The sequence below is a fragment of the Ischnura elegans genome, chromosome 12 (genome assembly GCF_921293095.1).
Source record: "Ischnura elegans chromosome 12, ioIscEleg1.1, whole genome shotgun sequence".
NCBI classification, from domain to species: domain Eukaryota; kingdom Metazoa; phylum Arthropoda; class Insecta; order Odonata; family Coenagrionidae; genus Ischnura; species Ischnura elegans.
The window spans coordinates 277719-285279 of record NC_060257.1 but is presented as its reverse complement, the minus strand read 5'-3'; positions in this window follow the sequence as shown (position 1 = coordinate 285279).

Here is a 7561-nt window from a genome sequence, read left to right as displayed (position 1 = left end):
ACCCTGAATTAATCCCAGATTTTTGTTTGGGCAACAAATTTATAAACTAACGCAAAATAAAAGTTTCAGTATTTCACACAGATGCAAGTCAAAAACCAGGTCAATTGCCTGTCCCGGGGAACATCGCAGGGACACCGGGACAAGCATTCTGAAAACGGGACTGTCCCGGGTAAACCGGTACATACATATGGTCACTTTACTGTGGAGAGGTTTCAGTGATAGCCACCATTTTTTTCATATCCTTCGGAAATGAAAGGCACTACTGTCTTTTAAACCATTATATTTATGTGTTTAAATAAACATGCTTGCATTAGAGAACATATATTTATTATTTAATAATTACAGAATGCGAGTGCTATCGCGTGACTTTTACCAAGATTCGAGAGAAAACGATGTGATCTCTCTTAATTCAATAGTCACTTAATACGATTAGGATACAGTAAAACTTCGATTTTACGCACTTTGATTTTACATCAAGGCTCATTTTTACGCAGCAACACTCAAGTCCGACCGGAAAGCATAGGGAATTCCAATGATGAAACTTCGATTTTACATCTTTTCTTGATTTTACACAGTTTTTCGATTTTGCGCAGCATAACCCTAGTCCCACAGAGGCCGCTAATCTTGATTTTACGCAGTTGTCTTTCGACTTGTTTTGAAAATCCCGACTGGAGCAATATGAAGTTAGGTTATGTATTCGTCTAAATGAGTTGCAAAAATGAATACAAGAATGGTTGAAATGACGTTGCGCTGTTGAGAGTGAACCTAAAAACATCGCAAATCTAATTATTGCTTCCCCTTACACCCTCTCAGTAATATTTCAGGCTCCTTTACGAACGCAAATATCGCTCTTATTGTTAGTTAAAATTTACCATAGATGGATATCGAAACCTAAAATACATGGTAATTGCAGACAGATGATCGCCGGAGATATTAAAATTATCACCTTTCGTTTATTATTCGACTTATTGATCGACGCTATTTATAACATTATTATTATTACAGTGTGTCCTCGTTTAACGTCGTCCCGTTTAACGGCGAATAGGACGCAAGCGCATCTGATGTATAGTAAATATTACTATATTAATGCGATTGGTAATTTTCGTTCGACAGAAAAGGTTGGCGTGGGTAGCGTATGTTAAATATGTATCTGAGCGAATAATTATCGCCTCCTTTACCCATTATTCGTATATTTTTCTGATGCCAACTGAAAACAATGTCCACGAAGAAGAGTGGCTATCCTGGTGGTTCTTCAGACGTGAAGAAAAAACGGCGACATTAGGACAAAAACTTGGTATTATTAAAAGAATTGAAGAAGATGCAACTGCTGGAGAGATTGGTCGAGTTTTAGGTTTGCAGGTCGAGTTTTTACAATAAAAATTTCTTCTGTTACTGAAAATATCGATGTTTCGCCATTAAAATACTTTCTTTTTAGTTTTTATATTTCATTTAATAATGCCTTCTTCCCAACCTTTTCGTTATGAAAATTCGTTTCATTTCGAATGAATCGTTATCATGCTGAAGTGAATAATCGGTAATGAATGTTTCTCGCGATTTCCGCCGTGTTAAAGGATTCACATCATCACGAAAATTGACTCGCCCTTCATCCTCGTGCTTACGAGTGTAAGATTCAGATTTTTTCATTTTGGCCTGATTCGATTGGTCACGAAGTCTGCTTAAAGTTACGGCTCCGATAATTGGCCTCCTTGGATTCTCGCCCGGGAAATTCTGGATTCTTCACGAAGAATGGATTGTTGTTAGGAGCATGGCTAGGAACGAATTTAAATTTTTTACATTGTTTCTTATGGGAAACGCTGCATCGTTTAACGTTGTTTTGCTTAACGTCGACTTTTTCGGGAACGAATCAACAACGTTAAACGAGAACTCACTGTATAGTATTCTACCGATTAAGGTAGGTTTCCATGGAGTACTAAAGAGGTGATCTGGGAGCCTCCCTTTCCTTCCAGCACTGCCTTCTTTAATTCACTGTAAGGCCTACTCTCTTTCAATCTATCTAAAAATCCTATTCTTTTCCTTCCCCTCCCTCGTTTCCCCAACATTCTACCCTCAAACACCATTTTCAACATCCCCTCACCACTAAGCACTAACTCCATCCAAACCTTCTGTCTCCTGCGTATCTCATCTAAAAGCTGCCTCTCCTCGCCAACCATATCCAGCACTTCGTCGTTCCTTTTCCTCTCTGTCCATTTCACCCTCTCCATTCTTCTCCATACCCACATCTCGAATGCCTCCAATCTTCTCTCGTCTTCTTTCCTCAGTGTCCACGTTTCCGCACCGTAGAGAGCTACACTCCAAATCAAACTCTTCACTAACCTTTTCTTTAAACTCTTACACAACGATCCTCTCAGAAGCTCCTTCCTGTTCATGAACGCCTCCTTCGCTAATGCTATTCTCTTCCTGATGTCCTTACTACTGTATCCGTTTTCCTCTAACGTGCTGCCTAAATAGTTAAATTGCTCAACCTGCTCAAGTTTTTCACCCCCCACCTTTATATTGAGTCTCACATTCCTTGCTCGTGATGCTTTACAAAACCGCATAACCTTAGTTTTCTTGTGATTAATCCTCATCCCATACTCCTCGCAACGTTCGTATAACGCATCCACTAGAGCCTGAAGCCCCCTCGCTGACTGGCTGATCAACGCTTGGTCATCCGCGAATCTCACTGATTTGAACATCATTCCTCCCACTTTTATCCCAGCTTCTAACTCATCCCACGCTTCCCTTACCATCTCTTCAGAGTACACGTTAAAGAGCAGCGGCGATAGAGGACAGCCTTGCCTCACACCTCGGCCAATGCTTGCCCACCCAGATTCTCCATCCGCTATCCTCACTTGCGCAGTCTGGGCCATGTACAGATTACGAATCAGTCGTCTATCCCTCCAATCTACACCCATTCTCTTGAGAATATCCATTAACTTCACCCAGTTCACCCTATCAAACGCTTTTTCAAAATCCACGAAACATGCATATACGTCCTGGTCATATTCTAGCCTCCTCTCCACGAGGGACCTCATTATTGCTATTGCATCACGAGTTGACTTCCCTTTTCTGAAACCAAACTGATCTTCGCCCAAATATTCGTTTGCCCTAGCCTCCATTCGTCTATTCAATATCCTCAGCACTACTTTAGCCGCATGGGATATTAGGCTGATAGTCCTATAATCTCCGCATTCCACAGCTTTCTTCTTTTTCGGAAGCGGAATTAAAACCGTCTTCACGAAATCCTCCGGCCAACATCCCTCCTCATAGATCTTGCGCACTAGTTCGAAAAACCTTTTCTTACCTTCCTTCCCTAGATTCTTCAGAAGCTCACACGGGATGTTGTCCACGCCTACTGCTTTCGTAGCCTTCATATCACCGAGTGCTCTCTCTATTTCTGAATGTAATATCCCCGGCCCAAGATTATCCTCCTCCACTGCACTTTCCTCCTCTAGAGTCAATCTCTCTGGTCTGTTCTTTCCGTCATACAGATGCTCCACGTATTCCTTCCACGTACTCTGTACCTCTTCTCGCTCGGTTAGCATCCTCCCATCTATAGCCTTAATTTTAGACATGGCTTGTTCTCTTTTGCCGCCTGATAGTGACTTAACTTTGGCGTACAACGCGCCTACTTCTCCATCCTTCTGGAACTTTTCCATTTCCTCACATTGTGTTTTCCACCAAGCCTCCCTTGCCCTCTTAGTTTCACGTCGTAATCGATTATTCAGTTCCCTATACATTCTTTTTCCCTGTTCTGTGTCCACGTTCTTCCACTTCCTCCTTTCCTCTATTTCCCTTATCATGTTCTCCGTTATCCACGGCTTCTTTATCCTTCTACTGTCAACGTAACCAATTGACTTCTCCGCCGCTTTGACTATTCCCGTTTTAATATTATCCCATCTTTCCTCAACAGTCTTAGTACTTTCAATCTCCCGTATACTAATGTCCACTAGCTCCTGATATTCTCTCCTCATACTCCCCTTCAGGGCTTCTACGTTCCATTTCTTCACCTTCCTAACTTTCATAAGTCTTTTGAATCTTACGTTGCATTTCATGAGCACTAGATTGTGGTCCGAATCCGCATCCGCTGCAGGGAAGCTGCGTGAGTTTTTCACACTGTTCCTAAACCTCTATCTTACCATAATGTAGTCTATTTGATATCTCCCCGCATCCCCTGGACTTTTCCATGTGTACCTTCGCCCTTTATGATGATTGAACCACGTGTTTGTGATGAATAATTTGTTTCTCCTACAAAATTCTGCTGCTTTCTCTCCCCTGTCGTTCCGTATTCCTAGACCAAAATCTCCTATTTCGTTTCCATCCCTCCCTTCCCCGACTGAGGTGTTCCAGTCCCCCATCACTACCAGATTTTTCTTACGCGGTGTATCTCTAATTATTTCCTCGAGCTGTTCATACACCTCGTCTACTTCTTCCTCCCTATGATTGCTAGTGGGCATGTAAACCTGGACCACCACAAGGTTGGTGGGCCGCGCCTCAATTTCTACCATCAGAATCCTATCGCTTACCTGGTCTATACGTACCACATGCTTACCCATCTTCCCGTTTAATACTAAAGCTACCCCTCGCTGGCTTTCTTCCCCTCCACTGTATATAACCCTATACCCATCACTCCAATAGTCCCCCCCATCCCTCCACCTCACCTCGCATAATCCTAAGACGTCTATCCTCCCTTTATCCATTTCCCTTTTGATATTTTCTAATTTCCCCGCCCTCATCATAGTCCTCACATTCCACGTCCCTACATTTAAAGCCGACTTCTTCTTCTTTATCTTCTTGGTCTTCTTTTCTTCCTTCTTCATTGCTGCTGTTGATGATGATGATGATGATGATGATAAGTCTCTGCAAGGATTTCGCATGTTGACGACCCCGAGGACCTTGCCGACCTCGCTGCCGTGCCCGACACCCGCCCTATGCGGACGGGTCCCGGGCGATGAGATTCCGAGGCTCATTTGGTTGTACTCCATGTGTTCAGGGAAGAGATAGTTGGTAGGGTTTCCCACTTCCATTCCAACAGTGTTTTTCACGTGACACCATATTTATTGTAATTACAGTAGATGGTCATTAATACGGAATTATGAACCACGGAATATCTATCCCTAATGTAAGGTTTTCTAGAATTTTGCCGGCGCTATGTTTTCCTTCGCCCCAGCGAAATATAACAGCGAAATGAGCCGTTAAAAATCCTCCCGTGCCAAAATTTTGTCTTCCAAGGTGATCCAAAAAAGACGGTTGTACTTCTAATATGGACGTAAGTCGATGGTGATTCAACACGGTGGTATAAGCAGCATACATTGTCTCATTCCGTGGGCTAACCCCACATCTGCGGGACGAATGGAGGCGAGGGAAAGTTGATTGTGCGTCGCGCTTATTAGAGCTGATTCAACTTGTATCTCACTGTCAGTGGGTTTAAATGAAACATGGTTGGAACTTGAATAGCTAGCTGCTTAACTCCGCTAGGTGGCAAGCGTTTATTTTTAACGGAACGGGAGTTAATGCCCTCGGAGAATAACTCGCGTCGTCATTGAAGTCAAATTCAAGATGTGAGTGATAAGGCAGTCCCTTTTAAACTCATGAATGGCTTAGTACCATTAAATCGAAATACAAAAGTGTCCGGTGTTGTTATCAGATATGGGGAAGCAAAATATTACGTTAAGATGAGTCATATGGCTTGTGAGTCGAAGGTCCCGGCGCTGAATTTGCGGAAGAATGCCGACAGAGAAGCTATACCCGTTAGATTCTATCTACTGATGCTAAAATTTCATGGGAAAATGCTTTTTTAATGCGTAAAAATTATAAATAAGGAAAATTGTTCCGGACTATTAATGATTTTTTTATTCATCACTGGCGGCATGACGGTAGTTGCGCGGTTATTTAAATAGCTCACTTTAAAAAAGTGATCTAAACATCGGAAAAATCTGAATTTCTGAATTTCCCGGGTCCTGTGTGCTCCATATTATCTATGATATGCTATTTGGAAGAAGGTAACTGACAGCTGGGGTCATTAGCGCCATGAAGTAAGGGCTGGGGGGATAAGAACCCTATGTTGGCATTAGCCAGGTTGTAATGATAAGCTTAAAAGGGACGAGGACTTAACGTCCCATCTGATGGACAGAGTGGTGCACTGGAAGTGCCCTCCACATTACACTCAAGTAGGGATAGGGCCATCTCTGATAAGTTTCTGCAACTCCCAGGACTTGAACCCAGGCCCACAGGGTGTAAAACCTTTGTAATGCATTAGCAAAATTTTGCTCCCTGTTAATGGGATTAATTTGGATGACTATCCTCAGATATCTCATTTCTTTAATCCCCAATCCTTGTTTGTTCGCAGGTGGTTAAACGGATTTCCTGAAAACTGCTTTTAATGAGAATATTTTCGAAAATTAGCTTCTCTGCAAGCATTTAGTATCACCATTCCGAAATTTCTCCTGCGTAACAGAAGTAATCTTAGTGCCAGAAATGCTAACAGTTCAACCATTTTAGACATTGTTCAGGATTGCAACTGTGTTTCTCTTAAGGTAACACGTCATCTGTGGTGTTGCTTGCAAGAAAATAAGATTATTAGGCTTCATTTTCTTGCCTCCAAATGAGTAATTGAATCTGGGAAACATATACCTGATGCGATTGAAAAGGATTTCATGCTCTTTTAGTGTAAGGCCTCACATATGAGACTTTTTCTGGATCCGGTTCTGGCTCAAATCAGAACTGTACAAAAGTGTATGACTAAGCGTTCTAAAAATAATGATCAAGAGTCATCCTGAAAACTATACTTCACCTCAATACCAACTCTTGATTTTACACACTTTGATTTTACACAGTGCCCATATTTCGGTCCCTCCAACTGCGTAAAATCAAAGTTTTACTGTAGTTGGATATCTTTTTTCTTATTTACTGTTAGGTATGCTCTCATATGGAACAATAAGGCCATAACTAATGGTTAGAGGTCCGTGAAAGTGGTTTTATTTTTTGCTCAAATTCGTTTTAAAACCATGTCATTTCGGTGTTATAGAAAATCTTGGCGGTGTTATTATAATGCTACAATTTTTCCACGTTTACAGGCATTTTATTATTTTATGGTACACATTTCATGAATACTTATACTTTCATTAAGCATTTTACATAACATTTAACACAAGTTTGATTGTGCAAAATTTCTGATAAAACTAAATGAAAGAAATGGTTCAACTTATATTGGTTCAAGGTATATGAATGGTTCAAGTATGTAGTCTTGGTGAATACGATCGGCAAATGGCAAATTCCCACTACCTCATATGTGTATACTTTGAGAGCCATTCCAGAATTTTTGGATTGTCAAGTTTCTCTACACTAAATAAAGCCTTTAAAAATGCTTCTGTAGTAGCAACAACAAGCTCCTCCTTTGCTTTCTTTGACTGAGTGACTGTGTGTTCAAATGATAGCTGTCGTGTTGCGGGTGTCCCCTTTCTTTCGAACGTTTATATGTATCGCTACTGATGTGCTTTTACAAAGTGCCACATCTGTCAAATTAAAATATTTTATCCCAAACTTTGCACAGTAATACTCT